The sequence below is a fragment of the Loxodonta africana genome, chromosome 7 (genome assembly GCF_030014295.1).
Source record: "Loxodonta africana isolate mLoxAfr1 chromosome 7, mLoxAfr1.hap2, whole genome shotgun sequence".
Lineage (NCBI taxonomy): Eukaryota > Metazoa > Chordata > Mammalia > Proboscidea > Elephantidae > Loxodonta > Loxodonta africana.
This window is the reverse complement of record NC_087348.1, coordinates 51,060,147-51,074,192: the sequence shown is the minus strand read 5'-3', so window position 1 is coordinate 51,074,192 and position 14,046 is coordinate 51,060,147. Positions and strand designations below refer to the sequence as shown.

Sequence of the window (14,046 nt, the reverse complement as noted above, 5' to 3'; positions counted from 1 at the left end):
TTCAATGAAAAAGACCAGGTTACAGAACAGGATGCACCATGTGAGCTCATCTGTCGCACAAGAACATATTTGTTTGTGTTTATTGCCTAGAAAGAACTTTGAAAGGCTAGACTCCAAAATATTTCCAGTAGTTATCGGGCAGTGGAATTGTGAATACATTTTCTCCTTTTTACGTGTATGAATTTTCTAAAATAAACAAAAATGGGGAAAAAAGCGTTATTTACAAAAATAAGTGAATGCAAATTTCATTTTTAAAAAAGCACTCAAGAGATGAGCAGGTATTTAGTAAGCATGACTCCTTCTGGCCCATTAAGATCCTGCCTCTGGCTCCCCTCCCTTAAGCATGAATACTGAGAAGGTAAAACACAAAATCAAAGAAGATCTTTGCTCTTTAGCCTGACTCCTAAATCCAGTGAAAATCACATACTCTCATTTTCATTTCCCATGCCTCTTTGTTGCTATTGTTTTCCTATTTCTCTGCCACCAGTTTCTTCTTTCTTTGAGGGCATGGAACGGCAAAAAAAAAAAAAAAAATAGGGCCTATTCCCACCGAGGGAGCAATATTTCATGAGTTCCCTGTTTTCTATGTGAGCCCTGCAGGGATACTTTAAAATAATTAAAATGCAAGAATACTTTTAAATAATGGCATCATTGGAAGCACCTGGAATGTGCCAAGACTATGTTAGGTGCTTTACATTTTATATTCATTCTTCACAAAAACCTCGCAAAACACATCTCACTTTCCCAAACCAAACCTGTTGCTGTCAAGTCAATCACGACTCATGGCGACCCCCTGTGTTTCACAGTAGAACTGTGCTCTGTAGGGTTTTCAATGGCTGTGATCTTTCAGAAGTAGACTGCCAAGCTTTCTTCTGAGATGCCTCTGGGTAGATATAAACCACCAACCTATCAGTAGCTGAGTGCTTACCTATTTGTGCCATCCAGGGGCCCTACCTCATTTTACAGAAAAGAAAATAAAGTGAAGAGGTTGAATACCTTTCCCAAAGGCATGTGTACAATAAGTGGTGACCTTGAGCCCAAACTTCAGGCTCTCTAGGTCCAAATTTTACATTTACTCCTTATTCTGGCTTTCTTGATGGTGAAATCAAAATGTACATTTTAGGAGGCGGGGCCAAGATGGCTGACTAGGTAGAAGCTACCTCGGATCCCTCTTACAACAAAGACTCGGAAAAACAAGTGAATCGATCACATACATGACAATCTACGAACCCTGACCACCAAACACAGATCTAAAGAGTTGACCTGAGTGACGGAGGCTGAGAACGAACAACCACGGGGAAGCAGCGACTGTTTTCGGAGCCTGGAGCCAGTGTCCCAGCCAGGGAACCTTGGCGCCGGGCTTTGGACTGGGCGCAGGGGAGTTGAGCATGGCATCCTGTGACGGTGCAAACACGGGGTGCAGCCCTAGCCCCCTGAACTGACCTCGGGGGAAGCCCAGCCAGTGCACGCAGGCAGCGCAGCGAGGCGGCTGACAGGAGGAGAAGTCACCGGGAGGCAGCGACTGGTTTTGGAGCCAGGAATGTAGCGTCCCAGCTGGGGAACCTTGGCGCTGGGCTTTGGATTGGAAGCGGAGGAACTAACCGTGGCTTCTGAGACAGGCAAGCACAGGACGCGGGCCTGACCCTCGGGGGCAATCTCTACCCAGCCAGCGCACACAGTCGACGCACCCCCCTCTGGAATCTCAGATAAAACAGTCATCCCAAGCAAGATAAGTAACTTTGTCTATATTCCGGGGTGCTACTCTCTCCTATTTATCTGAACCCTCCCCTCCCCTCCCCTTCCCAGGCGGCTTCATTAACATTGAAATTTCCTGAGCCAGAGAGTGAACTGCTCTGCGGTTTTTCTTTCTTTCTTTTTTTTTTTTATAGTCTTTTCCTAACCCATTCTCCTGGCCTGAGAGAAGCAGCTACAAAAAACCCAGGGACCAAAAATCCTTCCCTAATTGGACTAAAAACACAGAACCAGCTCCAGCCAAGCATATGTGATCCACAGTCTTGGGCTTTCATCCCTACAGGGAACAAGGTGGCTATTATAATGCAAAGCCATTTCTGATAGGGATCTGACTGTGATTGTTTTATCGGATTTACTGGAAAGACAAGTTTCCCAGGTCTGATATCTCTGCATATTCAACAGAGCCCTCACTGACCCACAACAGGGAACTGAGGGCTGAAGCTCCCCCCAGACCACCTAGCCTTCTGCCTTAGGGGTCTAAGGAGGGTGACACCTACCAATCTGTAGAGGTACTTGCATTGGGGGCCTAAGGTACAGCTGCAGAGCCCACCCACCAAGGTGCTTTAGGAATAGAGACACACCTACCTCACTGACACTTGGGGGAAGCCTGTCAGCATCCTGCCCCCCTGGAGTGTGAACCCCAGCTGCTACTAGAATCTGGTGCACACAACTATCACCACTACTTCTCTAGGTGGATAGGTGACAGTCTGCACCATACACTTGATGACCCCAAATCAGATTCTACTCAGGAATAGTGAATGGACTCAGGCTTATATATCTGGTAACAGCCCAAACCAGCTGGTAATAGGACATAAGTGAGTCAAGGGCTACAACAATCAAGACAGCGCAATCTACTAGCCCATCTACGTATATTGAAAGAAAACAAAACAAGATAAGACTCAGTGAGCAAATATAGAATAGATCACTACAATATCTTAGTGATGGCTCGGAGACAGCAGTCAGTATCAAACCACATAAAGAATCAGACCATGACTGCTTCTACAACTCCCCAAACAAAAGAATGAAAATCTTTCCCAAATGAAGATACAATCCTGGAATTGCCAGATACAGAATATAAAAAATTAATTTACAAAATGCTTCAAGATATCAGGGATGACCTCAGAAATGAAATAAGGCAATCTACAGAAAAAGCCAAGGAACACAGGGATAAAGAAGTTGAAGAACTCAAAAAGATTATTCAAGAACATAGTGGAAAAATTAATAAGTTACAAGAATCCATAGAGAGACAGCATTCAGAAATCCAAAAGATTAACAATAAAATTACAAAATTAGACAACGCAATAGGAAGTCAGAGGAGAGGAGCAATTAGAATGCAGAGTGGGAGATCTGGAGGACCAGGGAATTAACACCAATATAACTGAAAAAAAATCAGATAAAAGAATTTAAAAAAATGAAGAAACCCTAAGAATCATGTGGGACTCTATCAAGAAAAATAACTTGCGTGTGACTGGAGTCCCAGAACAGGGAGGGATAACAGAAAACACAGAGAGAATAGTTGAAGATCTGTTGGCAGAAAACTTCCCTGACATCATGAAAGACGAAAGGATATCTATCCAAGATGCTCATCGAACCCCATTTAAGATTGATCCAAAAAGAAAATCACCAAGACATATTACCATCAAACTTGCCAAAACCAAAGATAAAGAGAAAATTATAAAAGCAGCCAGGGATAAAAGAAAGGTCTCCTACAACGCAGAATCAATAAGTTCAGACTACTCAGAAGAAACCATGCAGGCAAGAAGGCAATGGGATGACATATACAGAGCACTGAAGGAGAAAAACTGCCAGCCAAGGATCATATATCCAGCAAAACTCTCTCTGAAATATGAAGGCAAAATTAAGATATTTACAGATAAACACAAGCTTAGAGAATTTGCAAAAACCAAACCAAAGCTACAAGAAATACTAAAGGAAATTGGTCAGAAAACCAGTAATATCAGATACCAGCACAACACAAGGTCACAGAACAGAGCATCCCGATATCAACTCAAATAGGGAAATCACAAAAACAAATTAAGATTAATTAAAAAAAAAAAAAAAAACGCTCAAAACAGGGAATCATTGAAGTCAATGTGTAAAAGATCATAATAATCAAAAAGAGGGACTAAGTACAGGTGGCATAGAACTGCCATATGGAGAGGGATACAAGGCGATATAGGACAATACAAGTTAGGTTTTTACTTAGAAAAATAGGGGTAAATATTAAGGTAACCACAAAGATGTATAACAACTCCATAACTCAAAATAAAAACCAAGAAAAACATAACGACTCAGCAAACAAAGTCAAATACTATGAAAATGAGGAACACACAATTTACAAAGAAAAACGTCTCAGCACAAAAAAGTAAGTGGAAAAATGAAATTGTCAACAACACACATAAAAAAGCATCAAAATGACAGCCCAAAACACATAAAAAAAAAACAAAAACCTATCTATAATTACACTGAATGTAAATGGACTAAACACACCAATAAAGAGACACAGAGTCACGGACTGGATAAAGAAACACGATCCGTCTATATGCTGCCTACAAGAGACACACCTTAGACTTAGAGACACAAACAAACTAAAACTCAAAGGATGGAAAAAAGATATCAAGCAAACAATAAGCAAAAAAGAAGAGGAGTAGCAATATTAATTTCTGACAAAATAGACTTTAAACTTAAATCCACCACAAAGGATAAAGAAGGACACTACATAATGATAAAAGGGACAATTGACCAGGAAGATATAACCATATTAAATATTTATGCACCCAATGACAGGGCTGCAAGATACATAAAACAAATTTTAACAGAACTGAAAAGTGAGATAGACACCTCCACAATTACAGTAGGAGACTTCAACACACCACTTTCGGAGAAGGACAGGACATCCAGTAAGAAGCTCAATAGAGACACGGAAGACCTACTTACTACAATCAACCAACTTGACCTCATTGACTTATACAGAACACTCCACCCAACTGCTGCAAAGTATACTTTTTTTTTCTAGTGCACATGGAACATTCTCTAGAATAGACCACATATTAGGTCATAAAACAAACCTTTGCAGAATCCAAAACATTGAAATATTACAAAGCATCTTCTCAGACCACAAGGCAATAAAACTAGAAATCAATAACAGAGAAATTAGAAAAAAGAAATCTAATACTTGGAAACTGAACAAAACCCTGCTGAAAAAAGACTGGGTTATAGAAGGCATTAAGGAGGGAATAAGGAAATTCATAGAATGCAATGAGAATGAAAATACTTCCTATCAAAACCTCTGGGATACAGCAAAAGCAGTGCTTAGAGGCCAATTTATATCGATAAATGCACACATACAAAAAGAAGAAAGAGCCAAAATCAGAGAACTATCCCTACAACTTGAACAAATAGAAAGTGAGCAACAAAAGAATCCATCAGGCACCAGAAGAAAACAAATAATAAAAATTAGAGCTGAACTAAATGAATTAGAGAACAGAAAAACAATTGAAAGAATTAACAAAGCCAAAAGCTGGTTCTTTGAAAAAACTAACAAAATTGATAAACCATTGGCCAGACTGACTGAAGAAATACAGGAAAGGAAACAAATAACCCGAATAAGAAACGAGATGGGCCATATCACAACAGACCCAACTGAAATTAAAAGAATCATATCAGATTATTACGAAAAATTGTACTCTAACAAATTTGCAAACCTAGAAGAAATGGATGAATTTCTAGAAAAACACTACCTACCTAAACTAACACAATCAGAAGTAAAACAACTAAATAGTCCCATAACAAAAAAAGAGATTGAAATGGTAATCAAAAAAGTCCCAACAAAAAAAAGCCCTGGCCCAGATGGCTTTACTGCAGAGTTCTACCAAACTTTCAGGGAAGAGTTAACCCCACTACTACTAAAGGTATTTCAAAGCATAGAAAATGACAGAATACTACCTAACTCATTCTATGAAGCCACCATCTCCCTGATACCAAAACCAGGTAAAGACATCACAAAAAAAGAAAATTACAGACCTATATCCCTCATGAACATAGATGCAAAAATCCTCAACAAAATTCTAGCCAATAGAATTCAACAACATATCAAAAAAATAATCCACCACAACGAAATGGGATTTATACCAGGTATGCAAGGCTGGTTTAATATTAGAAAAACCATTAATGTAATCTACCATATAAATAAAACAAAAGACAAAAACCACATGATCTTATCAATTGATGCAGAAAAGGCATTTGACAAAGTCCAACACCCATTTATGATAAAAACTCTCAGCAAAATAGGAATTGAAGGAAAATTTCCTCAACATAATAAAGGGCATCTATACAAAGCCAACAGCCAACATCACTCTAAATGGAGAGAGCCTGAAAGCACTTCCCTTGAGAACGGGAACCAGATAAGGATGCCCTTTATCACCACTCTTATTCGACATTGTGCTAGAGGTCCTAGCCAGAGAAATTAGGTTAGACATAGAAATAAAGGGCATCCAGATTGGCAAGAAGGAAGTAAAATTATCTCTATTTGCAGATGACATGATCTTACACACAGAAAACCCTAAGGAATCCTCCAGAAAACTACTGAAACTAATAGAAGAGTTTGGCAGAGTCTCAGGTTATAAGATAAACATACAAAAATCACTTGGATTCCTCTACATCGACAAAAAGAACATCGAAGAGGAAATCACCAAATCAATACCATTTCACAGTAGCCCCCAAGAAGATAAAACACTTAGGAATAAATCCTACCAAAGATGTAAAAGACCTATACAAAGAAAACTACGAAGTACTACTACAAGAAACTAAAAAGGACCTACTTAAGTGGAAAAACATACCTTGCTCATGTATAGGAAGACTTAACATAGTAAAAATGTCTATTCTACCAAAAGCCATCTATATATACAATGTACTTCCGATCCAAATTCCAATGACATTTTTTAATGTGATGGAGAAACAAATCACCAACTTCATATGGAAGGAAAAGAAGCCTCGGATAAGTAAAGCATTACTGAAAAAGAAGAAGAAAGTGGGAGGCCTCACTCTACCTGATTTCAGAACCTATTATACAGCCACAGTAGTCAAAACAGCCTGGTACTGGTACAACAACAGACACATAGACCAATGGAACAGAATTGAGAACCCAGATATAAATCCATCCACATATGAGCAGCTGATATTTAACAAAGGCCCAGTGTCAGTTAACTGGGGAAAAGATAGTCTTTTTAAACAAATGGTGCTGGCATAACTGGATATCCATTTGCAAAAAAATGAAACAGGACCCATACCTCACACCATGCACAAAAACTAACTCCAAGTGGATCAAAGACCTAAACATAAAGAATAAAGTGATAAAGATCATGGAAGAAAAAATAGGGACAACGTTAGGAACCCTAATAAAAGGCATAAACCGAATACAAAACATTACCAAAAAGGACGAAGAGAAACCAGAAAACTGGGAGCTCCTAAAAATCAAACACCTATGCTCATCTAAAAACTTCACCAAAAGAGTAAAAAGACCACCTACAGATTGAGAAAGAATTTTCAGCTATGACATCTCCGACCAGCGCCTGATCTCTAAAATCTATATGATTCTGTTAAAACTCAACCACAAAAGGACAAACAACCCAATCAAGAAGTGGGCAAAGGATATGAACACACACTTCACTAAAGAAGATATTCAGGCAGCTAACAAATACTTGAGAAAATGCTCTTGATCATTAGCCATTAAGCCATTAGAGAAATGCAAATTAAAACTACGACGAGATTCCATCTCACTCCAACAAGGCTGGCATTAATCCAAAAAACACAAAATAATAAATGTTGGAGAGGCTGCGGAGAGATTCGAACGCTTATACACTGCTGGTGGGAATGTAAAATGGTACAACCACTTTGGAAATCCACTTGGCGTTTTCTTAAAAAGTTAGAAATAGAACTACCATACAACCCAGAAATCCCACTCCTCGGAATATACCCTAGAGAAATAAGAGCCTTCACGCGAACAGATATATGCACACCCATGTTTATTGCAGCTCTGTTTACAATAGCAAAAAGCTGGAAGCAACCAAGGTGTCCATCAACGGATGAATGGGTAAATAAATTGTGGTATATTCACACAATGGAATACTACGCATCCATAAAGAACAGTGACGAATCTGTGAAACATTTCATAACATGGAAGAACCTGGAAGGCATTATGCTGAGCGAAATTAGTCAGAGGCAAAAGGATAAATATTGTATAAGACCACTATTATAAGATCTTGAGAAATAGTATAAACTGAGAAGAACACATACTTTTGTGGTTACGAGGGGGGAGGGTGGGAGACGGTTATTTACTGATTAGTTAGTAGATAAGAACTACTTTAGGTGAAGGGAAGGACAATACTCAATACACGAAAGGTCAGCTCAAATGGACTGGACCAAAAGCAAAGAAGTTTCCGGGATAAACTGAATGCTTCAAAGGTCAGCAGAGCAAGGGCGGGGGTTTGGGGACTATGGCTTAAGGGGACTTCTAAGTCAATTGGCAAAATAATTCTACTATGAAAACATTCTGCATCCCACTTTGAAATGTGGCATCTGGGGTCTTAAATGTTAACAAGCGGCCATCTAAGATGCATCAATTGGTCTCAACCCACCTGGATCAAAGGAGAATGAAGAACACCAAGGTCACACGATAACTATGAGCCCAAGAGACAGAAAGGGCCACAGGAACCAGAGACTTACATCATCCTGAGACCAGAAGAACTAGATGGTGCCCAGCCACAACCGATGACTGCCCTGACAGGGAGCACAACAGAGAACCCCTGAGGGAGCAGGAGATCAGTGGGATGCAGACCCCAAATTCTCATAAAAAGACCAGACTTAATGTTCTGACTGAGACTAGAGGAATCCTGGCAGTCATGGTCCCCAAACCTTCTGTTGGCCGGGGACAGGAACCATTCCCGAAGACAACTCATCAGATATGGAAGGGACTGGACAATGGGTTGGAGAGAGATGATGATGAAGAGTGAGCTACTTGTTTGAGGTGGACACTTGAGACTGTGTTGGCATCTCCTGTCTGGAGGGGAGATAGGAGGGTAGAGAGGGTTAGAAACTGGCAAAATTGTCATGAAAGGAGAGACTGGAAGGGCTGACTCATTAGGGGGAGAGCAAGTGGGAGTATGGAGTAAGGTGTATATAAGCTTATATGTGACAGACTGACTTGATTTGTAAATGTTCACTTAAAGCTCAATAAAAATTATTTAAAAAAAAAAAATGTACATTTTAGCCCAGTGAATGAACTACATGTTCTTAAGAGTTTCTATGACTTTGGAACTTTGCACATTCATTACTAGATCTGATTTTGGTTGGTGGTAAAAAGAGGGTATCCAGTGAGAAATTTTTCCTTTGTTTCATTTTTTTAGGTTTTTATTTTTATTAAAGCTTATATACGTGAACATTCTTTAAAAAGTCAAATAGTTGCTCAAAGCTTATTTCAAAATATAAGTTCTCTGACTGGTAATACCACTGGTTATCATCTAAGCCAAGAAATCCTTAGAATGAATTCATTCATTCAAGAGCCTCTACTGCACACATGCTATTTGTTAGATGCTGAGGATACGACTTCGAGCAAGACAGAGTTCTTGTCCTCAGGAGTTCTCAGTTTTAGGGGGTTGGGGGCTGGGATGTGTCAGCTCTCGTCTTCCACTTGTCAAGAAGAAGTTGCTAGTCTTGTTCTTTCTGGTTGTACGGCAGAGAAAAGTCAGGCTTCCCCCTTTAATTCTCCCCTTTTCTTCTTCCCTCTCATCCTTCCTTTCCTCAGTGAATATTCACTGTGCACCTAGTACATTCCAAGCACGCTCCAGGCATGAGAGGGAGAGCAGTGAGCAAGCTAGGAAGTGATGGGCCCTGCCGTCATGTAGCCTTAGTCTAGAGAGGAAGCAATCATCAGATAATCATGCAGTTCGATGAACACTATGTCAGGGACAGCACAGGGACTCTAAAAGCACATAGCAGGAAAAGTGACTTGGTCTAGGGAATCAAGGAAGACCTTCTGAGGAAGTGACAGCCAAGCCAAGACCTGAAGAAAAAGCGAGTAGTATAAGAGTAGGGGGAAGAGTCTTCCAGGAGGAAGACTCAGAGGCCAGAGAGAGTGCAGCGCATCTTAGAGAATAAGAATCCAGATGAATGGAACACGAACTGCCAGAGGAGGCTGGAGAGGAGGCAGAAGCTGGACTGGAGAGGGTCTTGTTAAGAAATTTCGACTTTATCCTGGGGCAAAGGGAAGCCACTAAATGGGTTACATGCAGGGGAAAGGCAAGATCAGATTTGTTTAGTAAAATAATCCCTGTGGTTCAAATTGAACCATTGGTTAGATGGAAACATAATGTCCGCAGGAAGAACAGTTAGGCTACTACTGTAGTCCTGGCAAACATGATGGTGGCTTGGACTAGGGTGATGGCAGGGGAGATGGAGCAAAGTGGGTGGGTTCAAGACAGATTTTGCAGAAAATTTAATGATACATTGATGAAGGAGAGGAAAGAGCCCAGGATGACTCTCAGTCTTGGGCCACTTATTGATGATTCCATTTATGGAAAGAAGGAATAAGTATGGGGTGAAGGTGAGCAAGACAAGTAGTGAGTTCAGTTTTGAGCAGGTAGGGTGAGGTGCCTCTGGAGATTCGAAGAGGAGGTGCACAGTAGGAATAATAATCACACAGGGACATACAAGGAGAACACCATGTGAAGGCAGAGGTGGGGACTGGAGTGATGTGTCTACAAGCCAAGAAACAGAATTGCTGGCAACCCCCGGAAGCTAGGACAGAAGCATGGTGCAGACTCTCCCCCAGAGTCTCTAGAAGGAATCAACCTTACCAATACCTTAATTTTAGACTTCTAGCCTCCAAAACTATGAGACAAGATATTTCTCTTTGTTTTAAGCCACCCCATTTGTAGTAATCTTTTACAACAGCCCTAGGAAACTAGTACATTCTGACCCTGCCTCCTTCCATGGCTCACTAATTAGGTTCTGCCTGGGCCCCTGAGCTTGAGGCCCTACCTTGGGGCCTCCCCAGGCCCTGGATGCCTTCAGAGCAGGAGGTGGGTGTGCATGTGAGGGACACTGTGCCTCTGGGTCTGTGTGAGGACACAGCCCTGCCTCTTCCTGAGGTGTGGAGAGAGCGCCTGTCAGATGGGAGGAGGCCAGTGGGCATATGGCACAGATACGCCTTTCACAGGGGTGAGGCTATTTTTGTTACTTGCTATACTTAGCATAGAATGGACCATAGTTCGTGGTCAGTTACCTGGAATGCCAGAGAAGGATTCTGGCATGGAGTCTATCCCTGCACTCACCTCATCTAAGAATAAACATAAGCTTGGCAGCATGAATCCCTGATGGCACTGAGGCCTCAATGAGTAACACACAGGTAGCTGAAGGGTAAATCAGGCCTTGGGAGTCTGTCCAAGGGAGGCCTTTGACTTTGTGGTATTAGCAGGTTACATGGTTACAAGAGGAAATGTATATGTTTAGAAGGTATACCTGGGGAGAATATACCTTAAATGTGATCCTGTATAAAGCTGAAAAATTAAGACAATAAAACTAACATTTAGGAGTATACTCCGTATGTCTTTATATAAATAATTTATCTTCATTGAGCCTATCTGGATGTTGCCAGGAAGGCTAATTGAAATAAATTGAATACAAGTCACCACATCTGCCATTTATATTCATGTTGTCTTGCAGTATAGAATATTGGTTAAGAGCTTAAAATCATTAGAGCTGGGTTAGAACAGTAGCTTTCCTGCTTTGGCCTCAATAAGTCACTCAGCATCTCAGGGAGTCTTGGTTTTCTCATCTCTAAATGCAGATAATAACATCAACCTCATAGGATTTTTGTGAAGATTAAATAATGTATATTTTACATGTCCTGGTTGATTTCTGGAGCCTAAAGATTTCTGTTGTTTGCTTTTTGGCCTTTGATGGAGTTGCAAACAGCTTTGGTCTGCAGGGGTGGAGCCTTATGTTTGTCGTTGGGCTAGAATTTGTTGTTTTGGTTGAGGGGGGAAGACTCCTTTTTTCAGGACCCTGATAACCACTGGAGTATGGATGTTGGTGATCTTACAAGGACCCTGTCAATAAAGAACATTATAATTGTTACTTCAGGTGGTTCAAGAGCAAGGGCAGCAGAGCAAGAGGGGAAGAACAGGATGGATGCGATGTGGTGAGTGTTACACTTTTAGAAATTTCCAGGAAGAGCTTAGGGATGCTTTGAAGAGGAGAGGGAATGGGTTCAGCTATTGAGCCAGAGGAAGTTTGAGTCAATGTAATTTGCATAGTGAATATTATAGAAATCAGCCAATTTTTACTATATTGTCATAAAAAAACAAAATCAAACTCATTGCTACTGACTTGATTTCAACTCATAGTGACCCTATAGGATAGAGTCAAACTGCCCCATAGGGTTTCCCAGGCTGTAATGTGTCTTAGAAGAAGTACAGCTAGAATGCTCCTTAGAAGCAAAGATTTGGACGTACTTTGGACATGTTATTGGGAGGGATCAGTCTCTGGAGAAAGACATCATGCTTGGTAAAGTAGAGAGTCAGTGAAAAAGAGGAAGACCCTCAACAAGATGGACTGACACAATGGCTTCAAGAATGGGCTCAAGCATAACAACAATCGTGAGGATGGTACAGGACTGGGCAGTGTTTCATTCTGTTGAACACAGGGTCGCTATGAGTTGGAACCAGCTCGACAGCACCTAACAACAACAATCTTTATGGAAGCAGACTGCCATATCTTTCTCCTGTGGAGCAGCCGGTGGGTTTGAACTGACGAGCTTTTGGTTAACAATTGGGTACTTTAACCACTGCGCCTCAAGAGGTACAATGGAAGTCTTTCTTTGTCCCTTGGTGGCAAATGATGCTAGCATAGCCAATTTATGGAGCTAAAACCCTCTCAGCAAAAACTGGTAAATAAATCTAGACCTCGTCTTAAATTTTACTAACTTGGAGCCCTGGTGGCGTAATGGTTAAGAGCTTGGCTGCTAACCAAAAGGTCGGCAGTTGAAATCCACCAGCTGCTCCTTGGAAACCCTATAAGGCAGTTCTACTCTGTCCTATAGGGTCACTATGAGTCGGAACTAACTCAACGGCACCTAGCAACAACAACCCATATCCCTCCCTGGGTTTGGTGTTGGTGATACTGCAGTGATAGGTTCCCTTCTCTGGTGGAGCTTACACTTAACCAATAAGAGGCATAATGAATGCATCATTACAAATTGAGGGCAGGTGCTCTGCAGGAAAGGGATATAGTTTTATGAGATCCTATGACAAAAGAGCCTGACTCAGATGAAGGCAGGTGTAAGCACAGAGTTTCTGAGGAACTGGAAGGAGGCCAGTGAGGTCGATTCTGTGGCTGGCCCATGGGACAGGAGGGAGAACAGTACTGGATGAGGCAGGATATAAAGTCTGGGCCCTATCACATACAAGTTGGATTTTCTCCTAACAGAAAGGGAAGCCACTGTGGGGACTTAAAGGGAGAATTAGAAGCATGATCACTTTTCCATTTCAAAATTAGCACTCTAGGGATTGGACAAGGATTCCTGGTGGCACAATGGTTAAGCATTTGGCTACGAACTGAAAGGTCAGCAGTTCAAACACACAAGTTGCTCTGGGATAAAAAGGACCTGGCGATCTGCTCCAATAAAGATTACAGCCTAGGAACTCTATAGTACAGTTCTACTCCATCCTATAGGGTTTCTATGAGTTGGAATCGACTCAACGGCACACAACAACAACAAGGGATGGACTGGTGGAGGCAAGAGCAAATGCAGAGAGACCAGTTAGGAGACTATTGAGATGATGAGAGCTGGTGGCAATGGGGAGGAAAAGTTGTATCTTCTAGAAATTAACAGGAAAACACAACCTTAAAGGGTAAATGTGGTAGATGATGATCTGATTTTTCAGACACCAAGAAACAGAATCAACCATTAAAAACAGTCCTGAGAGCCTAGATTAGAGGGGACCTCTGAATCTACACACTAATGACATCACAGCAGCATGCTTTTTGCCTTTGTTGGAGTTGCTCTCTAAGTGGGCGATTTCAAAGAAAGTGTATCTGAAGGATTAGCTCTTTCACATACTCAGAAGTAAGCAGGTCAGGGATAAAGTTACCCACTCCTGGGCCGATTGAGAAAAAGTGAGAATGGAAGCTAAGGAAGTTTTGGGTGATGCTTCCAACATCCCCATCATTCACGTGAGGTCCCGAAAGCCCAGTGTCTTGCGATTAGCTATGGAAAAGTCCAAGAGTACGTAAGGA

The 14,046-nt window shown here is 41.2% G+C and overlaps 1 protein-coding gene across 1 annotated transcript in view; it reads right to left on the bottom strand.

The window, feature by feature from the left end:
- The window catches only part of LOC104846095 (uncharacterized), a 202,617-nt gene that overhangs the window by 2,457 nt on the left and 186,114 nt on the right, over window positions 1–14,046 (bottom strand). The window lies entirely within an intron of this gene.